The sequence below is a fragment of the Choloepus didactylus genome, chromosome 7, assembly GCF_015220235.1.
Source record: "Choloepus didactylus isolate mChoDid1 chromosome 7, mChoDid1.pri, whole genome shotgun sequence".
In the NCBI taxonomy this organism is placed as follows: Eukaryota; Metazoa; Chordata; class Mammalia; order Pilosa; family Megalonychidae; genus Choloepus; species Choloepus didactylus.
This window is the reverse complement of record NC_051313.1, coordinates 76991898-77007177: the sequence shown is the minus strand read 5'-3', so window position 1 is coordinate 77007177 and position 15280 is coordinate 76991898. Positions and strand designations below refer to the sequence as shown.

Here is a 15280-nt window from a genome sequence, read left to right as displayed (position 1 = left end):
TTCTGTTTTTCCACTTTCTTTCATTTATTTTTTAAATACAGTTTTATTGAGATATATTCACATGCCCTACAGTCATCCACAGTGTACAATCAGCTATTCACAGTACCATTATATAGTTGTGCATTCATCACCACAATCAACTTTTGAACATTTTTCTTACTCCCCCCAAAATAAAAATAAAAATAAAAAAGAATACCTACAACATTCCATCCCCCACATTCCATCCCCCCCATCCCACCCTATTTTTCATTTAGTTTTTGTCCCCATTTTGTCCATCTATACACTGGACAAAGAGAGTGTGGGCCACAAGTTTCTCACAATCACACAGTTACTCCATGTGAGCTACATAGTTATGCAATTGTCTTCAAGAATCAAGGCTACTGGGTTGCAGTTTGGCAGTTTCAAGTATTTCCTTCTAGCTATTCCAGTACACTAGAAACTAAAAAGGGATATCTATATACTGCATAAGAATGCCCTCTGGAATGACTTCTTGACTCCTTTTGAAATCTCACAGCCACTGAAATTTTGTTTTGTTTCATTTCACTTCTCCCTTTTGGTCAAGAAGGTTTTCTCATCCCATGATGCCATGTCCAGGCTCATCCCCAAGAGTCAATGTCCCACATTGCTAGGGAGATTTATACCCCGGGAGTCAAGTTCCATGTAGGGGGTAGAGCAGTGATTTCACCTGCTTTGTGGGTGGAGGGTGGGGGGCACATCCAAGCAACAAAGAGGTTCTCTGGGGGAGACTCTTGGGCATTTATTATAAGTAGGCTTAGCCTCTCCTTTGCAGCAACAAGCTTCACAAGGGCATGCACCAAGATCGAGGGCTCATCCTAACAAACTGTCAGTCCTCAACATTTTTAAGAACATCAGCAACAACCCAGGTGGGGAAGTCCAACATTTCCGATTCTTCCCCAGTTCCCCATGGGTCCCTGCAAATATATTTTCATTCTCTGACCAAATTACTTTGGGATGTACTGGGATTTTGCACTAACCTGTACAAACCTACCAGATCTCACTTCCTATTCAAAGTTCCATGTAATTATGGTGTTTGAATAAACTGACTATACAAGTTAAATTATTTAGTGTGCTACAGAAAATATAGATCCTGCACCAAATAAACATCTCTTCCCTTGGTCTCACACAGAAGTTGAAGTTTTAAAACACAGTCAGTATCGTCCTTTACCCTTTGGTCTGATTTGTCTTAGTCCTAACCAGATCTGCATTATTCATATCTCAAATTGAGTTCTGAACTCTTTTTCAGCTTTTTTTTTTTTTTTTTAACAGTTTCCATATGAGATAATACTGACATTCATACCTGCCAAGCTCTAGCTCTGAGTTTCAGGTGTCATACAGATACCCAAAGTTCCAGAGACCAACCAGGTTATACACAAAGAGCTCAGCATCTCAGAATTTAGAGAGAACCATTACAATTTAGGAATAGATGTGATTGCTGTAAGAGCTTACAATCTGAGGATCATTACAATAAGCATTCCCCTGTTAAGCTGTGCTCTAAGATTCAATTCCGAGCTTACACATTATAGTTAGTCTATTTTAGTGAGGCATTATAATGTTTGTCTTTTTGTTTCTGGTGTACTTCATTCAAAATGCTGTTTTCAAGATCCATTCACCTATTTGTGTGTCTCACAGCTTCATTCCTTCTTGTAGCTGCTCAATATTCTATTGTATGCATACCCCACACTCCCACCATTCTCATCAGTCGATGTAACTTTAGGCCTTCTCCATCCATTGCAGATCATGAATACTGACACCATAAACATCAGTGTGTAAATGTCCATTTGGGTCCCGGCTCTCAGAACTTCCAAGTATATACCGCATAATGAGGTTGCAGGACCTTATGGCCCCCACATACTTAGCTTCTTGTGGAACCACCACACTGACCTCCAGAAAAGCTACACCATTCTACCACCCCACCAACAGTAAATAGGTACATTCCTCTATCTATGCTTTCTCCAGCACATGTATCTCTCTGTTTATATTTTTTCCTGCAATTTTATAGAGATACGTTCACCTAACATACAGTCATCCACACTGTACAATCAGTTGTTCACAGTATCATCATATAGTTGTACATTCATTGCCAAAATAAGCGCTTGAACATATTCATTACTTCAAAAATTTTTTTAAAGAATCATAAAAAAATAAAAAAATTAAAATACCATACAATACATATAAAAATAATGTTAGACAATACCACTACCCCTCTCCATTATATCCCCCTCTCATAGACTTTTAGTTTTGGTATATTGCCTTTGTTACATTTAATGGAAGCATATTACAATGTTACTTTTAACCGTAGACTCCAAGTTGCTTTGATTATATTTTTCCCCAATACCATCCCTTTTTCAACACTTTGCAAGGTTGACATGCATTTGTTCTCCCACATGTAACAATATTTTTATATTTGTACATTTAGTCACCATCCTTGACCACTCTAGGTTTCACTAATTTTTACAGTCCCCATCTATCTTTCCTTCTGGTATCATACTTGCCCCTAGCACTACTCTTTCAGCTTTCCTTACAGACATCTTTGTTCAGTGTACGTACAATATTGTGCTACCATCACAGGGTATATATGCTATCCATTTCTGGATCTATACACTCAATCATGTGGAACATTCTATACTCCTTCAGCATCAAATGCCCGATCTTTACCCTCTTTCTATCTGCTGACAACCTGTGTTCTCAGTTTTTGACTCTCAAAATTTTCTCATTCATGTTAGCTCATATTAATGATACCAAGCAGTATTTGTCCTTTTATTTCTGGCTGACTTCACTCAACATAATGTCCTTAAGTTTCGTCCACATTGTTACATGTTCCGTGACTTTGTTCTGTCTTACAGCTGCATAATATTCCATCATATGTATATACCACAGTTTGTTTATTCACTCATCTATTGATGCACATTTGGGCTGTTTCCACCTCTTGGCAATCGTGAATAATGCTGCTATATACATTGGTTTACAAATGTCCATTTGTGTCTTAGCTTTCAGTTTCTCTGAGTATATGCCTAGCAATGGAACTACTGGATCATAAGGCAGTTCTATACTTAGCTTCCTGAGAAATCGCCACACTGCCTTCCATTCTACATTCCCACCAACAATGAATAAGTGTGCCTCTTTCTCCACATCCTTTCCAGCATTTGTAATTTTCTGTTTTATTGATAATGGCCATTCCAATAGGTGTGAGATGATACCTCATTGTGATTTTGATTTGCATTTCCCTAATAGCCAGTGGAGTTGAGCTTCTTTTCATGTTTTTGAGCCATTTGTATTTCCTCTTCAGAAAAATGTCTATCCATGTCTTTTGCCCGCTTTTAAATTTGGTTGTTTGTCTTTCTGTGGTTGAGTTGTAGGATCTCTTTATTCTAGGTAATAAACCCTTATCTGATATGTGATTTCCAAATATTGTCTCCAATTGCATAGGCTGCCTTTTTACTTTTCTGAAAAAGTCCTTTGATGCACAAAAGTGTTTAATTTTGAGGAGATCCCATTTATCTATTTTTTTCTTTCATTGCTCATGCTTTGGGTGTAAGGTCTAGGAAACCACCTCCTATCACAAGATTTTGAAGATATTTCCCTACATTTTCTCCTAAAAGTCTTATGGTCTTAGTGCTAATGTTTAGGTCTCTGATCCATTTTGAGTTAATTTTTGTATAAGCTGTGAGAGAGGAGTCTCCTTTCATTCTTTTGGAAATGGATATCCAGTTCTCCAAACACCATTTACTGAAGAGGCTGCTCTCTCCCAGTTGCTTTGGCTGGACGGCTTTATCAAAGATTAATTGTCCATAGAGGAGAGGGTTTATTTCTGAACACTAAATTTGATTCCATTGGTTGGTATGGCTATATTTATGCCAGTACTATGCTGTTATGACCACTGTAGCTTCGTAGAATGCTTCAAGGTCAGGTAGTGTGAGATGTCTCACTTCGTTTTTTTCTCTCAAGATATTTTTGGCTATTTGGGGCACCCTGCCCTTCCAAATAAATTTGGTTATTGGTTTTTCTATTTCTGAAAACTAAGTTGTTGGAATTTTAATTGGTATTGCATTGAATCTATGAATCAGTTTAGGAAGAATTGACATCTTAACTATATTTAGTCTTCCAATCCATGAACACGGTATGTTCTTACATTTTTAAAGGTCTTGTGTGATTTCTTTTAGCAGTTTCTTGTAGTTTTCCCTGTATAGGTTTTTTTTTGTGGCCTTGGTTGTTTATTCCTAAATACTTGATTCTTTTTGTTGCTATTGTAAGTGGATGTTTTTCTTGATTTGCTCCTCCTGTTGCTCATTACTTATGTATAGGAACACTGCTGATTATTCCATGTTGTTCTTATAGCCTGCCACTTTGCTATATTCATTGATTAGCTCTAGTAGTTTTGCTGCAGATTTTTCTGGATTTTCTACATATAGGATCATGTCATCTGCAAACAGTGAGAGTTTTACTTCTTTCTCTCCAATTTGGATGACTTTTATTTCTTTTTCTTGCCTAATTGCTCTAGCTAGAACTTCCATCACAATGTTGAATAACAATGGTGACAGTGGGCATCCCTGTCTTGTTCCTGACCTTAAAGGGAAAGCTTTCAGTCTTTCCCCATTGAGTATGATGTTAGCTGTGTGTTTTTCATATATTGCCTTTATCATATTGAGAAAGTTCCCTTCTATTCCTATCCTTTGAAGTGTTTACATCAAGAAAGGATGTTGAATTTTGTCAAATGCCTTTTCTGCACTGATCAAGATGATCACGTCATTCTTCCACTTTGATTTATTGATGTGGTATATTACATTAATTGGTTTTCTTGTGTTGAATCAGCCTTGCATACCTGGAATAACTCACACTTGGTCATGGTGTATAATTCTTTTAGTGTGCTGCTGGATTCAATTTTCGTGTATTTTGTCAAGAATTTTTGCATTTGTATTCATTAAAAAGATTGGTCTATAATTTTTTTTCTCTCTCTCTCTCTCTTTTTTTTTTTTTTTCATAGTACCTTTGTCCAACTTTGGTATTAGGGTGATGTTGACTTCATAGCATGAGTTAGGTAGCTTTTCCTGCCTCTTCAAATCTGGTGTTGGATGTCTCCGTTGTGTTTTTCATCTCTTCAATTGTGCCTTTCATTCCCATCAGTTCTGCCATTTGTTTTGTCAAACTTTCAAGTTCCTCTTTATGTTCACCCAATTTCTTTTTTATACCCTTCATCTCTTCTGTCACATCTTCCCTCATCTTATTGATTTGATTTTTGAATTAATTTAGCACGTCTGTTTGAACATTTTTAATTAGTTGTTTCAACTCCTGTATCTTGTTTGAAGTGTTAGTTTGTTCCTTTGACTGGGCCATATCTTCATTTTTCCTATTATGATTCATACTTTTTTGTTGGTTTCTAGGCATCTGGTTTCCTTGTTTAGTTTATTCTGGAGCTCATTTTCACTCTTTTACCTAGGGATTTCTTGTTGGTTGGCTTTGTTCACTATCTGTTCTTTGGCATTGTGTTCAACTTATTCTAGATTTCTAGCATAGCTTCTGTTTAACTGATCAGAATTCAGTTCTTGTTATTCTGATTCTTGCCTGTACTACATGGAACGTTTTTTGTTTGTATGAGGAAGGTCTACCCAGATATGATTGACCCAAACAGATTTTCCCAGACCAGACAGGCCCAGGTCTCAGGAAGAGGGTATAATCAGAATCAAGTTTCCCTGAGGATGAGACCCAGCAGGCTGTCAGACTTTCCTGTGAGGTCTCTAGACTCTGTGCTTTACCTATCCTGCCCAGCAGGTGGCACTTGTCAGCCTGAAGCTCCCCACAGGTGCAAAGAGGTGTGGTGCCTTAAATCTCAGCAGACTCTGTCACTGCCAGGGGTACAGTTGAGACCAAGGGTGAGTCAGAAGCCCAGCTTAAGCTCTTTCTGTTTTTTTCCTTTCCAGCCCCTGGGGCCTGAATTCTCTGAAGGAGGGCCACCGCTTGAGCTGCCCCCCCCCCCCCTTTCTTGGGGAAGATATGCCCTTTAGGAAATTATCTCCTTCACTTGATTCCTCACTTTGTCTCTCAGACAACTCCACCATGGCCTGGTCAGGGCTGACCATTGAAAATGCCTGCAGCTTTCTCTAATGAGTTACTTAGAAAAGTTTTAAAAAAAGAGAGAGAAAAATTAATTCCCTTTTCAGAGCCAGTTACTTGTTTCACCAGTCAAGAGCTAGAGTTGGTATTCAGCTCTATGTGTCCCTTTTCTTGGGGCACAGCCCTTTTCCAGTATTCTGAGCTCAGCCAACTCCATAAGCCTCTGTTTTTATCTTATTTTATTTTATTTTTCTGTAAGTCCCACCTTCTCTCTGCTGAGAGAGACCTCAGGGTTCCTTTCCTTCTTGCTGCAGGCTTATCTGTGCTTATAACTTGTGTTCCATAGTCCAAATTTCTTAATTAAAACTGTAATTAGAGTCTTATTGAGCTACCTTCCCTTCCTGCCAGCAAAGACTGCTTCTTTTTCCCACAGGGAAGTGTTTCAACTCAGCCTACCACTCCAGTGGGGGAGGGGCTTCAGCTCTGCAGTTTGGGAGCTTTATTTACAGTTCAATGCTCTGATCTCAGCTGTTCTACCCATTCCAGGCTGGGGTACAATGTGTATCCAGTCACAGAAGTCCCCCAACAGTTGTTCCAGACTATTTACTAGTTGTTCCTGGCTATTTACTAGTCACTCCAGAGGACTAACTAAATTCCACACCTCTCTATGCCACCATCCTGTCCCACCTCTCCCCTAGTGGTCTTTCTCTGAATTACTTCATGGCAAAGTTTCATGGCTAGTTTGCAACAGTACTGAGCATCCTTCTGCAGTAAAGTTCCGGTTACCTTTCCTCACCTGAGTGGTGAGGGGCTGAAGTTTCAGAAGATATGGGAGGATAAAGAGTCAGAAATGGAGCTGGTTGAATAGGTTTTAAAATATGTCTAACATAATTCAAAATGAGACCTAATTATTTATTTTTGGTATCAAATACATTAATATCCAAGATTCAGGAATCTGAATAAAACCTACTTATTAAAATTGCCAATATTTAAAGCTTTTCTACTTTATCCCTCTATCTGAATCATAAGTATATGACATGAGTTTTAGCAGATTTATTTCATAGTACTTAATTCATTATTTCATTTTCCTTTCTTATTTGCTACATTCCTAATGCTTTTAATCAAAGCCCCAGGCTGTGTTATCACCTTGTTTACTTGCAACATTATATTATATAATTATCTCAAAAAATGAGTACATTAAAACTTAGCTATGAGCTGTGCCTGGGTGCCTTTTACGGTAACACGCCTGTGTTAATGAGGCCCAAGATTTCATTATCAGGAGGAACAGTTACTGTTTGCACAGTTGCATCCAAACACACAACACCTTTTCACTTTTCTCTGGCCGCAAGTAGAACCAATGTTCATAATCTGGTGGTGAGGTGTCAAGAACACGAATGAATTCCTCTTTCAATTGATTTAATTTTTAATATCAATTTTTCAATCTTTCAATCACTCTTCCTCAGAATTTCTCACTTCTGCATCAGTTCTTTAATTACCTGATAACTAATTTAACTGTGAATATCTCATAATAAAAATACCTACATTCCATCATCAAATATGTTGAACTCTCTTATTGCTGTATAACAAAAGCAAGCACACACTAATTGAAGTACTTGATGTAAATTATGTGGTGTGTACCTGCAAATACAGAATTGCTTGCTCACATAACTTTCTCATCTCAATTTGTTCTCTAATGTGTCACTGGAAGGATTCCTAAAGTGAAGAAAATAAGGATTGAAGAGACTTGTATATTTATTTCAGAATATAGATAAGCAAGAGTAAAACAAAGATAACTCTTTATTCTAATGGATGTAAAGGAATTGAAGAAAGGATTCAAAGACTACAAATTTGTCTTAAATTTAACCATGACATTTTTTGAACTATTCTTATTTTATATTTAATATTGCACTTAACTCCTAGACCAGTGCATTTTCAAAGGTGAATATCCCCAGGAATGTGTTTTTGTAGATTGTTTTTCAATACATATTTTCTAGAACATATTTTTTAGAAATTAAGACAGTTTATAGAACACATAGGGAGATTTAAAACATGGAAGAATAGGTATTCTTATTGTGAATATATTTTGAGAGATTTGTTTTAAAAGATCATGTAATCTGCATGTCAAACTTTCAATAAAACAATAAGCATTGAGAATCTTTGGGTAACTTCCACTTTTGAAAGCCTATTTTTCTCACCCGTAGGGGACTCTGATGGCTGCCTTGTATTTCAAGACTTGCTTTTTCCCAGCCGTGTGTAATACGACACAGTGCTGACTTCAGCTCTCTCCAGGGGGTGTGCTGGAGACAGCTTTATAAGACAGGAGGCTGATACTGTGTTTAGAGCTAGTCCTTTCAAACACCAGTCCTCAAATCCTGATGCCTTGCAGAAAACCCTTTCCCACCTGTCTAGAGGAAGCTATGATCCCCTGCAGCAATCCTCACCAGGCTTTTGTGAGCTTGCACTGTGATCCACTATAATCACAACTTCCAGGATTCCCCAAGGGTCTGAAGTGGCTATTCCCTGGCTCTCAACTTATGCTTCCTGTAAAGAACCCTAGACAGCTCTCCCAGAATGCTGGGTAAGAGAATTATTTTCTCTATAATCACTTCTTAATTATTTTTTTTTTCGTGTCTTCTGCCTCTTCCCGAATGTGTGTACCCTTCTTTTCTTTTATCCTGAGTCACCCCCAGTTGACGCAATTCCTTCTCTTTCCACTGCCCTCTAAGTTCTTTGATTTGAAATGCTATATTCCATTAGATATTAAGTTTTAAAAGATGACAGCTTGCATTGTGAGCTCTGAGCCACCTTTTAAAGGTAAGTTTATCATTTTCTCTATCAACTTTAGGAAATATTCTATATATGTCTATATTAGTCAGGGTTCTACCAGAGAAAAAGAACTGATAGGAGTTACATGAATTCCTCAGGAAAAGCTGGCTATCTGGAATAGAGATAAAGTCTTTCTGACTGCTGAAATCATCAGTTCTCCCTTTAAGGCCTTCTACTGATTAGCTGAAAAAGTTCTCCCCTTGCTGAAGGCAATCTCCTTTGTTGATTTAGATATAATCAGTCATAGATGCAATCAACTATCTAATGATTTAAGTCCACTAAACACCCTCATAGTAACAATCAGGCCAGTGTTTATTTGACCAAGCAACTGGGCACCAGAACCTAGCCAAGTTGACACATGAGCTTAACCATCATAATGCCCAAGGAAAATGACAGATGCATTATTAAGGAGAGATGGGAAATCTTAGATATATTACACAAAAGCAGATAATAACTTACTAATGTCTTTATATTGATTACCCAAATATACATCCTTACTACAAAGTAGATGTGGTAAATTCCTCTGTATATAGAGTTGGCAAGGACAGGAACATAAATGAATAAACAAGCCAATTTTAAGATAAGGAAAAAGAATAGTACTTTATGATTATCAATTGTCTGTTGAATGTTGTACAAGTTGTTTTACATACTTTATCACACTCAGTCCTCACAACAAGCCTTGAGTTTTTTGCATAGGGAATCAGAGAGAATTCAGAAAGGTTAAAACTTTTTTCCAAGACAGAAGTTCATAAGTGGCAATGCTTATTCAAAACTTGGTCTGTTGTACTTGAAAGCTCACATTTTTTATTATACCATCTTTCCCCAAATTGCATTGTATAGAACACTAGACCAGTGAGCTATTTTACCAAAATAAGGGTTTTCAGATCAATTAATGGTGGGAACTTCTGTAGTAGAGGAAATTGTTTAAGTTTCTTTAACCAGAATGGCTGAGAATTTTTACTATGTAAACTTTTCTTCATGATTAATATTCCGTAAAATTAATATTTTCCTGCCATAATTTTTACAATGAGCCACACTGGTTCATCAGAGCCCAGTTTTATTAAATTTCTCCAATTTTCAGGTGTTTTTGCATGATTTCTCTTTTAATAAATTCCAAACATTCAGGAGTTATGTTGTAGTAGAAAAAATTTGGTCACAAATTCTTTGCAGCATCTTCATTAGGAAGATGAATCCATTTCCCAGTCCCTTGGATCCAGGCTGTCTTTGTGACTTGCTTTGATTAATGGAATGCGGGAAAAAGTTATGTTGTGCAAGGCCTTTCTCCTTCTGTGAATGCTGCTCAGATACCATATTAGATGCATGAGCACCACATGAGGGATAACTGAGGTGCACCACTTACGGCCAGCACCATCTGCTAGATCCATGAGTGAGGCTATCTTGGGCCTTCTAAGAGAGTTAGGCCTTCAGCTGAATGTAGAGTACTTAGCCAATCATGGAATCATGAGAAACGTATACCATTGTTTTTAACCACTGAATTTGGGGGTGGTTTATTACACAGAGTTAACTGATACACAGGAGAAAACCATGCCTGATAATTTATGAATGGTGACACTTCCAGGTATTGGGTATTACCCGGTTATAAGAATTGTGTGCATTTTTGAGTATTTAATCTTGTTAAATTGATATTTTATGTGGTAAATAAATGATTATATAATGTGTTATTTGTTGGGAGATAATCCTCCATGGATCTCGTGTGTTTCTACATGTTTTGTGAGCAGCAACACTGACATCTTTTGTTCTGGACTATATTCAAAAATTTTTTAATAGCAAACAGCCTTGAATGATAGAGATAATGTCTTCCTCTGGGTCAAAGGGTGTTTGGCTCAAAACACCCTTATAGAAGATTGGGGTTTCCTGTGCTCAGAGTTCCCAGTGTGATACAAATGCACTGTGTGAGTAGCATCCACTTGGACCCGCCCATGTAATCCCCTTGGGAATTGGTGGCTGAAAAGAACCATTGTGAATGTAAAGCTCATGCTATCTGCTGTACCGTATGTAATAAAGTTGTCTCTAACCCAGTTATCTCATGTCTTTTGCAACCATCCATAAAACTGTGGCAGGTTAACTTGTTAGTTTACACAAGTGGGGGAAATCTCAGACCCTTCACTGTTCTTAATATTATCTATTTTGAACTTAATGTAGTACATACAATACTATATGAAAATTGTATGAGCTTCTGACTTTTTCTCAGGGACAGATATTTGAGACAATCTGCTTGTGCCAGTTTGAATATATTGTGTCCCCAAAACACCATTATCTTTGATGCAATCTTGTGTGGGCAGACGTAATCAGTGGTGATTAGATTGTAATTCTTTGAGTGTTTCTTTGGAATGCACCCCACCCAGCTGTGGGTGATGACTCTGATTGGATAATTTCCATGGAGGTGTTGTTCTGCCCATTTGGGGTGGGTCTAAGTTGATCAGTGGAGCCATATAAATGAGCTGACATAACAGAAGGAACTCATGCAGCTGTGAGTGTTGTTTTGAAGAGGAGCTACAGCCAAGAGGGACACTTTGAAGAAAGCACAGAAGCTGCAGATGAGAGACAGCCATTGAAAGCAGACTTTTGCTTTGGAAAAGCTAAGAGAGGACAAACGCCCCAAGAGCAACTGAGAGTGACATTTTGGAGAGAAGCTGAAGCCTAGAGAGGAACGTCCTGGGAGAAAGCCATTTTGAAACCAGAACTCTGGAGCAGATGCCAGCTACATGCCTTCCCAGCTAACAGAGGTTTTCCGGACGCCATTGGGCATCCTCCAGCGAAGGTACCCGATTGTTGATGCATTACCTTGGACACTTCATGGCCTTAAGACTGTAACTGTGTAATGAAATAAACCCCCTTTTATAAAAGCCAATCCATGTCTGGTGTTTTGCATTCTGGCAGCATTAGCAAACTAGAACACTGCTTATACCTTCTGAAATGTGTAATTATTCATAAGTAGTTATATGTTGGTCTCTTATGAGCTCTATTGTTAGATTCATTAGGAATTTCATCTAAGAAGAATGGGTTTGTTAACTGTGGTTATAATTATATGTATGAGTGAATAGAACACATTAATATTTTATTTGTGAATATTAAGTTCTGCTAGAACATGTGTTATGCTTGATATAGTTTGTTTTTTATAATTATTTTATTTTTTCTGGGTTTGTGCTCTCCTATCATCTTTTCTATTTGTGTTTATTTGTAGTTTCTCTGTTCCCTGCCTCTTTTTTTGAAATGATTATGCTAGTGGTTTATTTAGTTTATTATTTTATTTTCAAGGAACTAATTATTGGATTTATTTGTTAGTTCGACTCATTTTCTGATTTATAATTCATAAAGTCTTGCCTTTATCAATCCCTTCCTTCTGTATTCCTTAAAATTTTTGTTCTTTTTCTAGCTTCTTGAGATGAAACACTTAATTCACTTATTTTCACTCTTATATTTTGGTTAGTTATATTCTATAGGCTCACATCTGTGGCATTTTCATTATTGTCATTTTCTAGTTCTGGTTGTAATTTTTTTCTAACTTTGAAGAATTGTGAAGATAGAATTTTAACATTCTCTAATAGTTCTTTCTCCATTTTTGCTTTCAAATCATTGCATTGTGATCAGAGAATAGAGTTGGTATTAGCTATAATTTTTTAATTTTTTGAGGATTTCTTTGTGCCTAACATAAGGTCAAATTTTGGAACTATTAATATGTCATTTCAAGCAGGTATTTTCTCTCTTTTAAGTATGAAGTTTCTAAATGCAGGGTTTCATGTGGGATAGGACTTAAATATGGGGGCAGAGGACAAAGAAATATCAAGTATGTTTACTAGGTTTTTGATTTGTACAAAAATAGTGAGATGCACAAAATGAGAAGATGACCTTTGAAGCTTTTCATTAATGGTTTAATATCATTTGCTTAAAAATCTCATTCTATAAAAGTCTTAGTCTTAGACTGGTACTGAGAACTATTTAAAATATGCTATTTCTTCAAAGAACACAAAAAGGGTTTGGCTTTTTTTTTTTTTCACCTCACTCCAGTTGCCAGCCTCTAATTGTTTTCTGTGTCCATAAGTAAATATGAACCTTTCTCAACTGATCATTAGAACTTGGAATCCACCCACTTTTATGCCGTTTGGGCGGTTATAGCACTGTAAGCAGTGGTAAATCCAAGAATAAAACCAGCCTCATTATGATGGCTTCTGATGCTTATAACTGGCCTAGGCTCACCTGGGTCCATCCAGTAGAAGATTGTTAGAGCTATAGAGATCTGGATTTGAATTACAGCTTCACTGTCCATTCTCTGTGTATCCTTGGGTAAGTTACACAACCTCTTTGAGTCTTATTTTTATCTTTTATAAAAATGGACTTAAAGTCCACCTGCAGTGTCTTTTTGAAGATTAAATGAGAAGATATATAAGAGTGGCTGGGACAATGGTTTACACACAGTTTCACCTCTTTGAATTTAGGCCCTTGAAACAGGCTTTTGGGAATTTAGGCTCCTGGGACGAGGTCTTCAGTCTTGATAATGTGACTTAATCAGAGAGATAGATTCCCTCACCCAGTTTAGCAATTTTGGGTTTTTGAGCCCAGAAACAGGATATACTGTTTTAATCATTGTATAGGAGCATTGGTGACCATATTCAGTGATAGGCACATTGTGTGGCAGCTTAGTGTGGTGGTGTAGACACGGCTGCTGGGGCTCCAAAAGCTGGGTCCAAATCCCTGCTTCTTTTTTAGCGTGTGACATTGATCCCTCCAAGCCTCAGTACCCTCACCTTTAAAAAACTAGGATAAGAATAGTTCCTGACTCATAAGGTTGTTGTGAAGGGTAAATTCAACAAAGCATGTGATATATTAGCATAGTGAGAAAAGCATATGCATTGTACCAGTTCATATACATATATATATATGATATAACATTTTCTTTGTGAATACTCTTACTGAAAGTTTAAAATAGCCTAAATTAGACTTAAAAAGTAATGATACAGGGTGGGTATGGAGATTGTTTTTTCTTCTATTTTTGAATTTTGATGATTTTAATATTTAAGGTAAAGAATATTGGAATACAGAAATAAAACACTTGATTAAACTATTACATCAGTCTTTCTTAATAAGCAGTGTGACACTGAGGCTTTAAAGTAGCAATTATGGCTGTCCTGAAATTAAAAAAATACAGAACTGCTCTATGAAACCGAAGTGTTTATGGAAAAGGCTAAATATAGGATAGAAAAATATTAGGGTAGTGCAGAAAAAGTGGAAACTCAGCAGTAGCTGGTTCCTGACAATAACTGACCCCTGCAGGGCATTGTTCCCAGCTGTAGATGGGTTTGTTGGGTTACTTTTCACTAAACCACAGGGAATTTCTGGCTTGACTTATAATGTTCAAATGGCAGAACTAGGACTTTCCCTCAAAAGGATCTTTGGGTTCAAGCTGTTATAAACTCCAGATGTCTCAGGCTATTTGAATGACACATCACAGGGGACAGTTCCTATTTCCAAGATAACAAAAGCTCAGTTATCCCTTTAAACAGAAGTGACAGTTTTATGAGAGAAACCATTTATCAAAGCCTCCTAAACCAACAAACACGAGGGCTGCCCTGTGTCAATACCGTGAAACAATCCTGCAAATGCTAGCAGAATAGAAGTGTCCTTTCACAGTGAGACATCTCAGCATGATCCAAACCCTGGTGTTCCATTCTTTCGGATGCATTAGATCATAAAAACAAAAATAAAGGAAGAAGTGATGCCAGACATCATGTTAGTATACAGAACATTCCACATTTCATCACTTTAAAGAAGATAGCTGTTCCTTTAAAATAGAATTCCTAAGCTCCAAGGGACAGCTGGGAATATAGTACCATATGTTTGGGGAACAATTTTTGGCATCACTCTCATGACTGGGTTCATTAAGTGATGACACAAAACAAGGAAGGAGTTAATAACTTATGTAAAGTCAAACCTTTCTTCCTACTTTTATATCCTAGATTTTTTGATCAGTTGCAAATATGAAACTTTTCTTAATTGAACATTCTTGTCATGGTATCTACCAATAAACTTTTGGGCTACAAAGTTCCTTTGCTTAGGGTAAACCTACTTATTTTCTTTGAGAGGGCTATGTTAAACTGATGTAGCAGGGATTAGTTTCCAAGAAAGTATTTTCTATTTACTTTGGCAGGTAGTGAGCAAGAGGCAAAAATGTAAGCCTTGGGCCTTGGCTATGGGAATTGCAAAATAACTTCACCAGTTTTGAGTTGTTCAGACTCCTTTGTGACAGCAATGAAGGTTATGGTCCCTTCCTACTGAAAATGAGTAATCGGTTCAACCTTTGAAGCAGTGTATCTATCTGTACCTCCTGCTTCCCTCTCATACCTTAAGTACTTTCCTCCAATCATTA

The 15280-nt window shown here is 37.2% G+C and overlaps 1 long non-coding RNA gene across 2 annotated transcripts in view; it reads left to right on the top strand.

Annotated features, from left to right (window-relative positions):
• Positions 1-8605: 8605 nt before the first annotated feature.
• Positions 8606-15280, top strand: part of LOC119540232 — a 180867-nt gene continuing 174192 nt past the window's right edge. For both annotated transcript variants that reach the window (XR_005218059.1, XR_005218058.1), the window contains exon 1: positions 8606-8647. This is a non-coding gene — a long non-coding RNA (uncharacterized LOC119540232). The remainder of the gene's footprint in view (positions 8648-15280) is intronic.